Source organism: Macrobrachium nipponense, chromosome 24 (genome assembly GCF_015104395.2).
Source record: "Macrobrachium nipponense isolate FS-2020 chromosome 24, ASM1510439v2, whole genome shotgun sequence".
In the NCBI taxonomy this organism is placed as follows: domain Eukaryota; kingdom Metazoa; phylum Arthropoda; class Malacostraca; order Decapoda; family Palaemonidae; genus Macrobrachium; species Macrobrachium nipponense.
In genome coordinates this window covers 61,485,267-61,502,599 of record NC_061091.1, presented here as the reverse complement: position 1 = coordinate 61,502,599, position 17,333 = coordinate 61,485,267, and positions in this window count along the sequence as shown.

Sequence of the window (17,333 nt, the reverse complement as noted above, 5' to 3'; positions counted from 1 at the left end):
GGATTGTGTGGGGTTGTTATACATGTTGGTGAGTACAGATGACAAAAGATATGTTGAAGAGCGACAGGTGATGACAGGTAGCATGACAGGAGGTGATGATTGGGAGTATGATGAGTTGAGAGGAAGAGTTAAGGTCGATGAGAATGTTATTGACGACGAGAAGAGGTGGTTGATGCAGATGTTGTGGGATCGGCAGGGTGCGTTGAGTCGTGGTGACAACGATTTTTGGGGGTCTAAGCTTCCCGAATTCAAGATAGTTTTGGAAGAAGATACCCCCATATATCAGTGTCCTCGCCACTTTTCCCCGCCTATTACCCGAGAGATTGAGGAGCAGTGTTAGGAGCTTGAGAGAGTGGGAGTGATAGAGAGGAATGAGAGTGCCTGGAATAGCCCCATAGTCCCAGTACATAAGCCGGATGGAAGTTTGCAGATGTTTGTAGATTATAGGAGGGTGAATGAAGTGATTGTGAAGGAGCGATTTCCGATGAATGTGGTGTCAGATTGCGTGTACAAAATGCATGGGATGAGTGTGTTTACCAAATTAGACCTGGTAAGGGGCTATTACCAGATGCCTCTTGAGGGGAGCGGGCCTGTTACTGCTTTTTCAAGTGGTAGTTGCCACTACCAGTTTAAACGGGTGAGTTTTGGGTTGGCTAACGTGCCTGCTGCTTTTCAAAGGGCAATGAATGGGGTTTTGGCTGGGTTTGATAGAAGGAAGGTGACTGTGTTTATAGATGATATTTTGATTGCGAGTGAAACTGTTGAGGAGAATATGGAGCTGCTTCAGAAAGTGTTAGAGCGGTTGGAAGAGGTTGGAGTGAACGTGAAGCTGGAGAAGTGTTCGTGGTTGGTTGGGGAAGTGGAATTTCTTGGTCATAAGGTGATTGCTAGTGGCGTAAGGAAGATTGAAAAGTTTGAGGAAAAGGTAAGGGAGTTTCCACATCCCCCGACCGTGCGCTAGTTAAGGGGGTTTTTGGGGTTGATTGAGTTTGGGAGGAAGTTTGTTAGTGATTTTTCGGGTATAGGGAAGCCGTTGACTGAATGGACAGGGAAGAAAAATTGTACTAAGCTAAGGTGGGATGAGCAAATGGTGGGAGCATTTGAGAGATTGAAAGAGGCTGCTGCTAGAGATGTCACCTTGGCTTTTCCTGACTATAGTGAGGATGCGAGTGAGCTTGAGCTGTATACTAATGCGAGCGAGGTTAGTATGGGAGGGTGTTTAGCACAGATGCAAGAGATGAAGAGTGAAGTGCAGAAGGGAGTGGCATATGTGGAGAACAAGTGGAGAAGAGGAAATGTTGCGTAAATTGCTGTTAGCAGTAGCTGAGTTGTTTGGAATAAAGGGGTTTTTGTATTTTGGATGGGACAGACTGGTCGAGTATCAAGGGAGGAGAAGTACAGGTAGTGAGCATGGGGTTTTGAGGGTTCAGTGCGGGGAAAATGGTTGTAATTGGTTGGTTAGGAAAGGGGACTATGAAGGGGTTTTGAGTCAGGAGTATGGAAGTGGGGAGGTAGCTGAGGATGAATGTGGTGAGGACGACTGTGATGTGGATAACCAGGTGGATGTGGCAGTGAATGTGTGTGTGTGCATGGGACACGAGGGAAAATGGTGGCGATGGTCAGAATAAATGATAGTGAATACTGTGGTTTGGGTGATATGGGGGAACAAGCTTCCTTGGTGAGTGGGTCAGTGGTAAGTGAACTGGAGAGATGCGATTGGGAAGTGAAAAGGCTGTGTACAAGTGTGATGATACATGGGTTGGGACAAGGAATTGTTTTAGTGTGGGAAGAGGTGCAGTTAAAGGTTAGGTTAGGAGATTTGGAAGTTGTACATAACTTTATAATCATGGGAGAAAATGATATGCCAGCTTGCTTTTTGATAGGGATGGATTTTTTGAGGATGCATGATGTAAGCGTAGATAGAGGAAATGGGATTCTTAGTAAGGGGGTTAGCACAATAGCTAGGATTCAGGATGGTAGTGCATTTGTAGCAAACTTTGTGGGGGTAATTGATATTGCTAGAAGTGAGAATGATTTGTTGAGTGAGGAGGAGATTGAGGAAATGTAAGATAAGTGCTGGGAGATAAGTATGTTGTGGCAGTGCGTTTTGGGGGGAGTACATGTGGAAGATTGGCCGCATGAGTTGGGTGTGTATAAGAGGGTTGCTAAACGGTTTGTGATTTGTAAAAACAGTGTACTTTTGCATCAGGAAGGGGTGTATGACAGGGAAGTGTATGTGCTGGTGTTTTCTGTTGAGTCAGCAGTGAGTATGTGTTTGTTGGTGCATGATCGGTTTGGCCATATGGGGAAAAATAAGTTGTGGGAGTGCATGAGAGAAAGATTGTATGTGCCTGGGTTGAATAAGATTTGTGTGGATGTGGCTGTTACGTGTGAAGACTGTCAGAGGGGAAAGTATCAGTGTGTGCATGTGAGTCCGCCTGTGTTGCGATTGCAGATGAAAGAGCTGTTTGAAATGCTTGTGATTGATTGTGTTTCGTTCCCAAAGACTGTGAGGGGGCATGTGGGAATGATTGTGATGGTGGATCACATGAGTAAATTTGCCTATGCTGTTCCCATCAAAGATAAGAGGAGTGAAACCGTTGCGCGGATGGTGGGCCAAGTGATGTTGCCTATGTGTGTGTGTAAGCCAGCAAAAATGTTGAGTGATAATGGGCCTGAGTTTATGGGGTGGGAATTTGAAGAAATGTCGAAGGAATGGGGTATTGTCCATGTTATTCTATTCCATATATGCCCAGTGCGAATGGCTTAGCGGAAAGGACTGTTAGAACGATGACCGAGATGTTGGGAATGATGAGTAAAGGCGACAATGATTGAGATATGTATGTAGGACGTGCAGTGTGGGTATATAATGCCACTGCAGAAGAGTATAGGTATGTCTCCTTGTAAGTATGTGTTGAATTTTGAAAGGATTGTTAGGCCGTGGTTGGGTCTGTCGGAGAGTGATCGAGACTTGTGGAAGAAAGCGAGTGAAAGGTTTGAAAGTTTTGGGATTGGAGATAAGCAGTTGAAAGAGGTGGTTGAGATGGGGAGAATGAATGTGAATAAGGTAAGGGAGAAATTTGAAGGGCCTTTTGAGATTTTGGAAGTAGGACCGAGTGGATTGAGTTATGTGTTGGGGAAATTGCGAGTAGATGGGGGTGTGGATGAGGTTAGGGCACACCATAACCAGCTGTGTAAGTGGAGGGAAGTACCTCAGTATGTTTGGGAGAATGCGATGAGTGGGTGGTTGAGGGTGAATAAATGTGAGCTGAGCATCAGTGAGCAAATGGGTCTGGAAGATTGGCAGTTGGTGTTGGTTGAGTATGGAAGAAAGTGGAAGAAGGTAAGGAGAGGGAATGAAAGGGAGAAATTTGAACTGCATGATAGAGGGGTTAGTGTTAGGGTAAAAATGGTGGATAAGGTGTGTAATACAGATGACTTTGAGGGGAGGAATGATACATATAGCGTATGTGGGTTTGAATTGTCAGTGTTTAGTGAAGTTTCACCAGGAAGGGAATCAGGTGGTAAGGATGTAGTTGGCAGTATGAATGAGTCTCTTCGGGTGTTTGGCAGGAGTGTAAATGAGGTAAGTGATTTGGTGGCAGAGTTACGAGAGATACTCAGACGAGCTAGAAGGGGTAGACGAGATAGTGAATGGGATTTGGGAGGATGGTAGTGAGGGAGATGGTAATGGGAGTCTGACTGGAAGTGGTCTGGGAGAAGTGGATGGCGTTGTAACTGAGTGTGTGTATGAGGGCCCTCAAACAAGATCCAGGGGACCTGCGTCCGAGCATCCGTGGGTTTTGCGGAAGGCTATTTAGTGTGGGTGTTGTGAGTGTAAGGAGACGTCAAATGTAACAGGAGAGGAAATATGGATGAGTTATGGAGTTCCATTTGACAATGTCTGTGAGAGAGAGAGAGAGAGAGAGAGAGACAGAGAGAGACAGAGAGAGAGAGGGCGTAATTGCTGGATGGGTGGTTAACGATTGGATTGGCTGTTGGAGAGTTCTGGGTTGTCTGCTGGTGCTGTTAGAGATCAGCGTTCTTTGTTTTTGGTTGGTTTAAAGTCAGCCTGTGACAGAGTAGTGTCAGGAGCAGTATATTGAAGGCACTGGAAGTCAGTTGAGTTTTGTGTGTTATTGATTTGTTTTATTGATTTGTTGTTAGTTTGGTGTTGTTTGCTTTGGAGTGGTTGTGCCTTTATTGTTGGATTTGTTGTGCTTTTGAGTTCGTGAGGGTTGTATGTGATTGTTGTGGTTGAGGGTTGTTGTTGTTGTTGTTGGGGGGCTGTTGTGGTTTCTTGGTGTGGTTGTGAGTTGTTGAGGGTGGTGGTTGTTGCTTGGGGGCTGTTGTGATTCCTTGATGTTGTTAGTGGGTGCGTGTTGTCTTTTTGTGTTGTTGGTGATTGTTTGTGCAGTGGTCTTAGGTTGTGGTTGTGTTCCTTGGTTGTTGTTGTGTTGTTGTGGTCCTTGGTTGTTGTGTTGTAGAGTTGTTGGGTTGTAGTCCTTGGGTGTTGTTTTGTTGTTGGGTTGTGGGTTGTGGTCTTTGTTGCTGTTGGTATCTCTGTGACCTCGACCAGCAGACAGCACAGCATAGCCCGGAGTATCTAGAGTGGTTGGTAAGTACATGTATTTGGTGTGGGGGGGGTGTGGGGGGGGGGGGAATTTGCCACTTGTTTTTTAAGCTTGTGATCCCGCCACATTGTCGTATATATGTAACATGTATTGATCTTACTCAAGATTGCAGTTGTAATCAGCACAATAAAACATTTTGCTGTCTATATTAGTGAAAGAATGAAACTTCTTATTTGCGGGGTCATGGTCTGAACTGAAATTCATTTTTACCTTGTAATCGGTGGTTTAATGTATGACACTTACCTGGCAGGTATATATATAGCTATATTCTCTGTTCCACCTGGCAGAAATTTTCAAAACTCGCGGCAAACGCTAGTAACCTATTAGTAGTTCAGGCAACCACCACCCCGTTACCATGGCGCTAGCGCTAGGAACCGTTCCCAATTGGGCCAGATTTTCTCTGCCAGCCGAACCGGCAACATTGTTGGTGGTTCCCTGCTAGGATTTTCATTCTCGTTGCTGACTTTTCATGGATTTTTGGTATTGTACTCGGAAACGTTAGCTTGGCATTCGCTTTGGATTGTTCTTTAAAGATGTCTGATACTGGAAGTATGTTTAGAGTTTGTGTAAAAGAGGGGTGTAAGGTAAGGTTGCCGAAAGCTTCGGTCGACCCTCATACTATTTGTAAGAAGTGTAGAGAGAATGTGTGTACTTGGGAGAATAGGTGTTTTGAATGTGAGAATTTATCAGAGAAGGAATGGAAGATATTTATGAAATATGTTGAAAGGCTTGAGAAAGATCGTGTAAGGAGATCTGTTTCTCGTAGTGAGAAGTCGAATTCTTCTAGCAAAAGGAGTGAATGTATTTCCTCTCCAGCTCCTTCTAACGTAGAATTGGTAGTTCCTTCTCCCCAGGTATCTCCTGCGCCCGCTGCTGTGTCGGAGGAGGCGAACGATACACATTGTGAAGGTGTTCGCTGCCCTTGCGTCTATGGGCGACCAGATACAGCGACTTACGGATAAAGTTAGTGCTTTTGATGTCAGTGAAAGTGTAGTGGAGGGGGCGTCTGATCGTCTCTCGTGCTCCTAGACCTAGACCTCTGTCAAGCTCCCAGACCCAAGGGAGAAGGCATGTCGACAGTCGAAGGGAGGCGAGAGAGGTTTTGTCGCGGTCAGGCGTCCCTTCGAACAGTCCTGTTGCAAGTTCCCAGGCTGTTGCAGTTCGCCGCAGAAAAGGCGTAACTGGGAAGTGTGCGTCCTCGGATGGTTCGACTTCTGAGCGGGAACGTCGGTATTCAGTTGTGTCTCGCCCCCTCAAGAGGACTTTCAGGACATCGACCGCTCTCGAGAGACATGCTCAAGATCGTGAGGCTTGGAGTAGTCCTGAGGTTTTGTCCTCCTCGGAAGACGGGGACGCAGTTCCGATCAAGAGGAAGAGGATCTTTCGTGCTAAAGAGGACTTAGTACGGCCTTCTCGTCCTTGGATTTCGATGAGAGACTCTCCTCCATCTTCTTGTTTGTCTTCCCCTCGTCTCTCTCCGTCGGGTAGAGTACAAGATCGCTCTCCGTTATGTCGCAGTCCTGCTCGTAATCCTCCTCCTTCGTCCTCTGCCATTCAGGAAGATAGTACGAAGGGTTTCTTAAGGGAAATGCAGTCTAAGCTGGCAGTTCTTGTGAAGTCTTGGGATGCTCCTGTGCAGGCATCTTCGAGGCGGAAGGACGATTTCCTTCCCGTTAAGTCTTCTAAGAAGGAAGACAAGGGCGCGTTCGCCGAGGAAGCAGGACGCACTGGCGCTACGAGGACGGGCGATCGCTTGGTTATTCAAGACGCAGAACGCAGGAAGAAGAAAATGGTTTCGGAAGAAGCAGGACGCAAACGTCAGGACTCGGGATCAATTGTGGACGCAAGACGCAGGCGGCAGGAAGCAGATGTGTCTACGATGGACGCAGGACGCAGGCGGCAGGACTTCGATAGGCGGCAGGACGCCGATTCTTCGTTAGCCGCAGGACGCAGGCGGCAGGACGTTATTCCGTCAGCGAAGCGTCAACACGACAGTAATCTGCAAGACATTTCTTCAGCAGAAGAGGATTTGGATTTAGTTGAGGAAAAGAATACGGAACCTTCTTCAGATTACAAGATTCTGACTTCACGTCTTCTTTCTATTTTGAAGGGGAATTCAAACCAACAGCTCCTTTATCTCCCTTATCGCAGTTTCCAAGACTAGGACTCCAAAGAAGTCCTCTCTCCTTAAGATGACTCTGTCAATTTCGGCGAAGAAGGCCCTTCAACGTGTGAATGACTGGATGAAGGATAAGAAAGAAGCGGGAAAATACTCTTTTGCTTTTCCACCAGCTAAGTTAGCATCGAAGTCAGGAGTATGGTACGCTACTGGAGAAAGTCTAGGCCTGGGAGTACCTGCCTCCTCCCAGGGGGACTTCTCCAGTATAGTAGCAGCTCACGCAGAACAGGCGTTACAGTCTGCTAAGGTCTGGTGGACTTCGTCTGAGTTTGACCATCTTTTTAAGGGATTTTTAGGACTTTCGAAGTCTTCAATTTCCTAGATTGGTCTTTGGGAGCACTGGCGAACTCCCTAGAAGAAGAAGATTCGCAGGATATGGAAGCAGCTAAGAGCATTATGTCCTGCATGGACAAGGCTCTGAGAGACGGAACGAATGAACTGGCTTCTTTGTTCACAGCAGGAGTACTAAAGAAGAGATCGCTGTTGTGTTCTTTCGCTTCAAAAGGGGTTTCAAACTCTCAGAAATCGGAGTTGCTGTTCTCTCCCCTTTTGAAACAGCTGTTTCCTTCAGAGGTGATTAGGGATATAGCTCTCTCCCTTTCTCAGAAGGCCACTCAAGATCTTCTCTCGTCTTCAGTAAGAAGTTCTTAGCCATCCTAGTTGGTTAAGAAAACTCCAAAGGAAACTAGGCCTTCGCAACAGCCCTTTCGAGGCAGAAACATTCGCTCGACCCTTTCCTTTAGGGGTAAGAGAGTACTTCTAAAAGAGGAGCCAAGACCACCTCTAAACAATGAGATATCAGTCCTCCAGACGACAGTGGGAGCCAGAATTCAAGGTTTTTGGGAAGTTTGGCAGAACATGAAGGCAGATCCCTGGGCTGTCAACGTAGCTCGGGAAGGGTACAAGATTCCTTTCTTGAAGAGACCTCCTCTCGCAACATCTCCGAGAGCCCTCGGGGCAAATTACAACGATTTAGTGAAGAAAGCGGCTCTGTGGGAGCAAGTAGCTTCCATGCTAGAGAAAGGAGCCATAGAGCCTGTTCTGGATCACAAATCTCCGGGATTTTACAACCGGTTGTTCCTGGTTGCAAAGTCCTCGGGAGGTTGGAGGCCAGTTCTGGATGTAAGTCAACTGAATCTTTTGTAGAAAAGACCAAGTTCACTATGGAGACGAACGATTCAGTACTGGCAGCGGTACGTCCAGGGGACTGGATGGTGACCCTGGACTTACAAGACGCATGCTTTCATATTCCGATTCATCCAGGAAGCAGGAAGTATTTAAGGTTTGTGATTCAGGACAGGGTCTTTCAGTTCAAGGCCCTGTGCTTCGGCCTTTGCACAGCCCCCCAAGTGTTCACGAGGATGATGTCCAATGTGGCGAGATGGTTGCACTTAAGAGGGATCAGAGTGTCTTTTTATCTGGACGACTGGTTGATAAGATCCCAATCAAGAAGTCAATGTCTGGAGGACTTGAATCAAACATTGAACTTAGCAAAAGACCTAGGTCTTGTGGTAAACATGGGAAAGTCTCAATTGAATCCCCAACAACAGATAGTTTATTTGGGGATTCAGATATCGTCAGTGACTTTTCGGGCTTTTCCGTCCCCCGAAAGGCAAGCCCTTTGCATTCGGAAGGTGCAGGACTTTCTAAAGAAAGACCGATGCTCAGCAAGAGAGTGGATGAGTCTACTGGGCACTCTCTTCGCTAGAGGTTCATTTCTTTAGGAAGACTGCACATGAGACCTCTACAGTTTTTCCTGAAGGATTCATGGCCAAGAAAATTGCAACCGGATTCCTTCCAGTTTCTAATTCCTGTCGAAGTGAAGGAGGAATTAAAGTGGTGGCTAACTCCAGGCAGGTTAGCAAGAGGGATGTCGCTTCAGCAGAAGAGCCCAGACCTCATCTTGTATTCCGACGCGTCGGACGCGGGTTGGGGCGACATTAGGCCCTCAAGAGGTGTCGGGACTTTGGAGCAAGGAAGAAACAAGTTGGCACATAAACAGGAAGGAACTGATGGCAATTTTCTTGGCCTTGAAGCACTTCAGAGAGTTGATTCGAGACAAGACAGTGCAGATCAACTCGGACAACACCACGGCTCTGTCATACATCCGCAAACAAGGAGGGACTCATTCTTTTCCCCTTTACAAGCTGGCAAAGGAAGTTCTGCTTTGGGCGGAAGAGGAAAGTGTCGTGCTGCTCACCAGGTTTATACAAGGAGAGAAAAATGTGAGTGCGGACCTGTTGAGCAGAAGAGAACAACTTCTCTCGACGGAGTGGACGTTGCACATGGAGGTTTGCCAGAGCCTGTGGAAGTTGTGGGGCCGTCCGGTAGTAGATCTGTTTGCGACAGCCAGAACAAAAAGGTTACCAACCTATTGCTCTCCGGTTCCAGATCAGGAAGCAGTGGCGGTCGACGCATTCCTGATGGATTGGACAAACTTAGATGTGTACGCTTTTCCTCCGTTCAAGGTACTGGGGAAAGTTATGAAGAAGTTCAGGGAGAGCCAAGGAACGAGGATGACCTTAATAGCCCCGTTTTGGCCGGCCCAAAGTTGGTTCACAGAGGTACTGGAATGGACAATAGATACGCCAAGGACTCTTCCTCTAAGAGTAGATTTACTCAGACAACCCCACTTCGACAGGTTTCACAAGAATACCCTCGCTCTGGGTCTGACTGCGTTCAGACTATCGAAAGTCTTGTCAGAGCGAGGGGATATTCTAGAGAGGTGGCCAGTGCAGTGGCTAGAGCCAGAAGAACCTCCACAATCACAGTATATCAGTCGAAGTGGGAGAATTTCCGGAAGTGGTGTAAGAACAGGAAAGTGTCTTCATCCAGTACCTCTGTGACCCAAATCGCAGACTTCCTTCTATACTTGAGGAAGGAATTGGGTTTGTCAGTTTCGACAATCAAAGGTTATAAAAGTATGCTAACCTCAGTTTTGTTCATGAACCTTACCTGCCAGATATATATATAGCTGTATTCTCCGAAGTCAGCTATATATATATCTGCCAGGTAAGTATGAACAAACTTTATTGTATCATAACAATATCATGTTTAGACACAGAGATCTAGACATCTCGAATAACTTAGACCTTAGAGATCTGATTAGGTCATTTGGTACCAAGAAACCACCCCAATGCAGGCCACCTGCTTGGAACCTCGATGTTGTCTTGAAGTATTTAACCTCTAGCAAATTCGAGCCTTTAGAGAAATCCTCTCTGAGAGATGTTGCTAAGAAAACTATCTTTTTAGTCGCTTTGGCAACGGCTAAAAGAGCTAGTGAGCTTCAGGCCATATCGAAGAAGGTGGGATGGAGACATGGCAACGCAGTGTGTTCATTCCAAGAAGGTTTCTTGGCCAAGAATGAGAATCCAGCTAATCCTTGGCCAAGATCCTTTGAAGTTTTGGGTCTGTCTGAGTTAGTGGGTCACGAGCAAGAAAGAGTTCTCTGCCCAATGAGAGCATTGCGTTTTTATATGAAAGAACAAGAGAGATCAGAGGGAATCTGATGCTCTGTGGTGTTTCAGTTAAAGACCCCAGTAGACCCATGACGAAGAACGCTCTAGCCTTCTTCATGAGAGAGTTGATTAGAGAAGCTCATATGTTGTGTCAAGAGCAGAGCTTTGGTATTTTTTGAAAGTGAAGGCTCATGAAGTCAGGGCAGTGCGACTTCATTAGCTTTTTAAAAAGAATTTAGACCCTCAAGGTTAAATTATTGAATTCACATATTGGAGAACTAATTCAATATTTGGCGTCTCATTATCTTAGGGATATTCAGACAACCTTTGATAATTGGTCAGACGCTAGGTCCTACCATACTGTCCTCTGGTACAGTATTGGGCAAAGGAGTTACTACCCATAACCTTCTTTTAAGCTAGTTGATTTTATTAGGTGATGGTGTTTGTGTTTTTGGTCGTCTGAGAAAAGTGTTCGGTACTTTATCAGTCTTCTTAGTATTATCTTGGTATGGTGTGTGTGTAGTTCAGGTAAATGATCTATTGACTAGCTTGAATGCCGTGCATAAGAGGGCTGTACGGTTCTGTCAACACATTGGTCACGTCCAGTTGTCAGTTCCAGTCTTAGCTTCTTCAACATACAGGACACTTCCTTGTTGAGAGCTCCTAAGGTTTAAGCAGGCTTAGAGGCAGGACCTATGAAGTCAGCTACCTTAGCAGGTAAGGAACCTAGAGTTTTAATAATATTTTAATAATATTTTTATACTCTAATAATGTTGCTGTCTTTGACCCACCTCCAAATGTGTCAATCAGCTATATATATACCTGCCAGGTAAGTGTCATACATTAAAATGAAGTTTTATGTTAAAACAAAGTTTAATGTATACTTACCTGGCAGGTATATATTTAATTTTAATTCCCACCCTCCTCCCCTCAGGAGACAGGGTTCAGAGAAAATCTGGCCCACTTGGGAACGGTTCCTAGCGCTAGCGCCATGGTAACGGGGTGGTGGTTGCCTGAACTACTAATAGGTTACTAGCGTTTGCCGCGAGTTTTGAAAATTTCTGCCAGGTGGAACAGAGAATATAGCTATATATATACCTGCCAGGTAAGTATACATTAAACTTTGTTTTAACATAAAAACTTCATTTTTATTCTTACTGCCATCACAACTGAAACTCCACAGTGCTTATTCACTCGATATTTAATTGGTGAAACAAGAATACAATTACAACTCTAAGCATACCATTCAAAAAATTGAAGTTTCATACAATCAACTTACCTGTCAGATATATACATAGCTAAGACTCCGTCGTCCCCGACAGAAATTCAAATTTCGCGCCACTCGCTACAGGTAGGTCAGGTGATCTACCGGCCTGCCCTGGGCGGCAGGACTAGGAACCATCCCCGTTTTCTATCATATTTTCTCTGTCGCCGGTGGTATCAACATTGTTGCTATTACCTCCTGACTTAGATTCTTATTTCATCCTTTCCTTTGATCATCGTTTCTCGGCTTTTTGGGTGACGTATCTGGATCGTGTTTTTGGCATTCGCTACTGTGACTGTTTTTTGGAATTGCTTTTTTGGATTTTTCTCAGTATGTCTGATTCAAATGTGAGTGTGAGAATGTGTGTGAATGTAGGCTGCAGGGTGAGGGTACCGAAAGCTTCGGTTGATCCTCACACTGTATGCCGTAAATGTAGGGGGTTTCAGTGTTCTGCTAATAATACTTGTAAGGAATGCGAGGGATTAAATGCAGAAGAGTGGAAGACTTTAACTTATTTGAAGAAGTTAGAGAGGGATAGGGTTAGACGTCTGAAAGGTGTGAGTTCAAGGCCTATTGAGCCTTTTACTGATAATTCTAATCCTACTGATTTAGATTCTCCCTATGTTTCTCATTCACAAAGTGTACTTTCGGAATCGGCCTCGGAAATCGCCGATCTGAAAGCTACGATTCGAGACATGAAGTCCAAAATGGGCGGACTTACAATGTAAGGCTGAAGCTAGTGAAAGTGAGCATTACAGTGAAGTGAGGGTTTTCTCCCAGTGTTGTGGAGTGGGGCGTTTGATCGTCCCTGCGACGCTCCCAGGCCTAGACCTCTTCCAAGCTCCCATGCCCAGAGGAGAAGGAAAGTCGAAAGCCTTAAGGAGGTCGTGGGGAATCCCCAACGGTCAGACGTCCCTTCAGCTAGCTCTGTTTCGTGGCAGGCTGCTCAAGGGCGCTCTAGAAAAAGCGTCCTTCATGAGTGTTTCTCATCCTCTCCCTCTCCCTCACCTAAACGAGGGTGGAAGGAGTCGAATTTATCGAGACCTCTGAAGCGTCATATGAAAGACCCGAAATTGATTTGAGCCAGAGCGTTTCTCAGATGACGCTCCCTCTTCTATTAAGAAGGCGAAGGTGGCGTCAGCGTCACCCGACGAGTACGCAGAAGTACCCCCCTTTCCTACTTCTCCCCTGAGTGATGACGAAAGGCGTCATGCAGTTGACGTGGGAGAAGCTTCAAGGAGAATTATTATGGCAGTTCAAGAGCAACTGACCTCTCTAGTGGGAGTTTTAGCGCCTCGTAGGAAGGACGTTTCGCTTCCAATCAAGAAGTCTCGTCCTCTCTCCCCTGCTAAGCGAGAAGCGTCATGCAGACGTGAAGCTTCTAAACATATTACAGAAGCTTCGGGTTCGAGAGCGAGATCGGTTGCTTACGAAAGTTACGTAACGCCAGAGAGACGTGAGACGTCTTTTGAGCATGAAGCGTCTTTGAAAGCTGTTGGTAGACGTGAAGCTCCAACCAATATTTTGGCGCCAAGTAGGACGCCTTTTGAGAGCGGAGCGTCTTCCAGGCGCGAGGCGTTCATCCCCGACGTCAGCAGCCAAGTAAGCGGGAGGCGTCAGCCAGGACGCTTGGCGGACGAGAAGCGTCATCCAAGCGGGAAGCGTCTTCTATTTATCGAGAGAAGCCTGAGCTTTTGGCGCCTTCCAAGGCTATTAAAGCGGGGAAGAGGAAAGATATCATTCCCTTAGCCCCTCTCCTATTAGGAGTTGTCTCCTCCAGAGGAGGAACGTACAGAAAGAGCGGAGCTCATTTAGATCCCGAGTTGGAAGGAAACTCGGATGAAGAATATCAAGGAGAGAGGGACTGTCGAACTATAAAGTTTTGACTGCCTTGCTTCTAGAGGGAGTATGGAGACGAATTGACTCCTGCGCTCCTCCTTCTCCGCGCTCTCTGTTTTCGAGTGCTAAGACGAAGAAGTCTTCGTCTTTCTCAAAATGAAGCCCACCATTTCAATGAAGAGGGCTCTACAATCCTTAGACTCGTGGATGAAGTCTAAGAAAGACTTAGTAAGCACGGTCTTCTGCATGCCTCCAGCGAGACTAGCTGGTAAAAGAGGCATTTGGTATCAGACGGGAGAGAATATGGGTTTATGCTCTCCCGTCTACGTCAGAAGCAGACTTTTCGACCTAGTTGACGCTTCACGTCGACAAGGTCTCAAATCGGCACGGATTACGTGGGGCATTTCTGAACTGGACCATCTCCTCAAGGGACTCTTTCATGTATTGGAAGTTTTCAACTTCTTAGATTGGTCCCTTGGGGTGATGTCCAAGAAAAGCCCATGATTCGGAAGGAATCGAACCGGAAGCCCTTTTGTGCATATTGTCTTGTATAGACAAAGCGGTACAGGATGGCTCTTTTGAAATCTCCTCTTTGTTTGGAGCAGGTCTTCTAAAGAAGAGGACGGTATATGGTGCCTTTTTAACCAAGGCAGTCTCCCACGCTCAGAGGGCAGCGCTGCTGTATTCGCCTTTGTCTGACTTTTTGTTTTTGTTCCCTTCTCAGTTGGTGAAGGACATTGCTCATTCATTGACTGAGAAGGCGACTCAGGATCTTCTGACGCAGTCAGCAAGGAAGAAGAAGCCTGCTTCTACATCGGACAAGAAAGGACCGAGTACATCGGTTCAGCCCTTTCGAGGTGGTCCGACCTCCAGACCTCCCGCAAGAAGGAAGGCTCCGAGAAGAGAGGTAGGTCTGCCTTTCGTCCCTTTAAAAAGGGAAAATGAAGCTTCTCTCCTCCAAGCACCAGTAGGTGCAGGCTCCTGGGATTTGTGGAGGCCTGGACACTTATAAACGCGGAGACGCGTCATCGTTGGCTATAATAAGGAAGGGAATATCGTATCCCTTTCCTGAACACTCCTCCCTAACGTCAATACCAAGGGAACTAACAGCCAAGTACAAGGATCCTGTGCTGAGGGATACTCTTCGATCGATGGTGGAACAAATGTGGGACAAGAGAGCGAATAGAACTAGTACTAGATCAAAACTCCCCGGGGTTTTACAATCGCCTTTTTCTGGTTGCGAAAGCCTCGGGAGGCTGGAGACCAGTACTGGACGTCAGCTCTCTGAACAAATTTGTTCGGAAGGAGAAGTTCTCCATGGAGACTTCTGCTTCAGTCCTGGCGTCTTTACGACAAGGAGATTGGATGGTGTCTCTAGATCTCCAGGACGCCTACTTTCACGTCCCGATCCACCCTTCATCGAAGAAGTACCTCCGTTTCATGACGGGGGGAAGGATCTTTCAGTTCAGAGCCTTGTGTTTCGCCTGTCCACAGCTCCTCAGGTCTTCACAAGCCTGATGAAGAATGTGGCGAGGTTTCTTCACCTCAAAGGAGTAAATATCTCTCTGTATCTGGACGACTGGCTCATCAGGGCCAGATCAGAGAGACAGTGCTGGAGGACCTGAAGTTTAACTTTAGATCTGATCAAAGCGTTGGGATTGCTCGTGAACCTCGAGAAGTCGCAGCTGACCCCAGACAGGACTTAGTCTATCTGGGATTTCGGATGGATTCTCGGGGTTTTCGAGTATTTCCTTCGCAAGAGAGAATCGCAAAAAGTTTGCGGATAGTCTCTCTCTTCTTAAGGAAGGAACATACGTTCGGCGAGGGAATGGTTGAGCCTTCGTAGGGACCCTTTCCTCGCTCGAACAGTTCTTCCCACTAGGAAGACTTCATTTACGTCCGCTTCAATCTTCCTCAAGAAGTCTTGGAGTTGGAAAACTGGACAACTTTCGGACGTCTTTCCCATTCCAGTGGAGATAAGATCGCACCTGGAATGGTGGTTGCCCCCTCTGGAAGAGAACAAAGGGATCTCTCTAAGGACACAGAACCCAGACCTAGTGTTGTACTCCGACGCGTCGGAGAAAGGTTGGGGAGCAACATTAGGCTCGAAGGAGGTGTCAGGCACCTGGGAACCAGCACAGGTGACTTGGCACATAAACTGCAAAGAGCTCTTCGCCGTGCATCTGGCTTTGAAGAGTCTAGAACCTCTGGTGTCGAACAAAGTAGTGCAAGTAAACGTGGACAACACCACCGCACTTGCCTACATTCGAAAACAGGGAGGACTCACTCCTCGTTCCTTTACGAACTGACGAGAGACCTTTGCTTTGGGACGTCTTCACAGGAAACATCTCCCTTCTGACAAGTTCGTGCAGGGAGTAAAGAATGTGAGGGCGGACAGACTCAGCAGGAGGAACCAGGTCCTTCATACAGAGTGGACCCTACACGAGGAAGTGTGTCAAGATCTCTGGTCTCTGTGGGGGACACCTCATGTGGATCTCTTCGCCACATTCATTTCCAAAAGGCTGGCAGTCTTTTGCTCGGTCGCGGAAGATCCAAGAGCTTCTTATGGTAGACGCCTTCCTGCTAGATTGGTCTCGAGTAGACGTATATGCTTTTCCTCCATTCAAAATCCTGGGATTAGTAATGAAAAAGTTTGTGGCGTCAAAGGAGACGAGGGTGACATTGTATAGCCCCCTTTTGGCCGGCCCAAGATTGGTTCACGGAGGTGGTAGAGTGGATCGTAGACTTTCCAAGATCCCTACCAAGAAGGACGGATCTTCTCAGACAACCACACTTCAAGAGGTACCATCAAAACCATCCCCTCCCCGCTCTCGCTCTGACTGCCTTTCGACTATCGAAAGACTCGTCAGAGCGAGAGGGTTTTCTCGCGAAGTGGCAAGCGCGATCGCGAGAGCACGCAGAACCTCCACTACGAAAGTATATCAAATCGAAGTGGGAGTTTTTAGAAGGTGGTGTAGATCTAAGAAGTTGGCCTCCTCCACTACCTCTATAACGGAAATTTGCTGATTTCCTTCTATTCCTGAGAGAGCAATCTCATCTAGCTGTATCCACAATAAAGGGATACAGAAGTATGCTCTTGGCCTGTCTTCAGGAATAGAGGATTAGATCTGGCAGATAATAAAGATCTCCACGATCTCATAAGGTCATTTGAGACTTCAAAGTCGAAGGAACCGGTTCCCTCCGAACTGGAACCTAGACGTGGTCCTCAAGTTTCTTTTCATCTGAAAGATTCGAACCTCCTCATCTGGCTTCGTTTCGAGACATCACCAGAAATGCCTATTCCTATTATCTTTAGCTACGGCAAAGAGAGTTAGTGAATTACATGCTCTGCAAGATAAAGTAGTTTCAAGGGAGACTCAGCTATTTGCTCGTTTAAGACACTGTTTTTAGCTAAGAATGAGAATCCCTCGAATCCCTGGCCCTAAGTCAATTTGAAGTCAAAAGGCATCATCGAGTCTCAGTAGGAAGAAGAAGCAGAAAGATCTCTATGCCCTGTAAGAGCTCTAAAGTTTTACATTCAGAGAAAGCATCAGATGGGAGGCTCTAGACAAGGTCTTTGGTGCGCGGTAAAGACCCCACAAGACTGATCCGTCCAAGAATGCTCTGGCATTCTTTGTGAGGAACGTCATTACAGACGCGCATAAGGTCTGTTCTGACGAACAGTTACGACTGTTGAGAGTTAAAGCTCATGAAGTGAGAGCAGTAGCGACGTCTCTCTCGTTTCATAAGAATATGTCGCTTAAAAACATCATAGATACGACATTTTGGAGATGCAACTCAGTATTTGCATCTCATTACTTGAAAAGACGTTTCGTGTGACATATGAAGTGTTTTTCTCTAGTCCTTTCGTATCGGCGGATACGATTCTGGGTACGGGAGCCGACACCAATCCTTAAAAGTATATACTTTTCTTCTTTTTGGATATGGTCTGGAGTCTC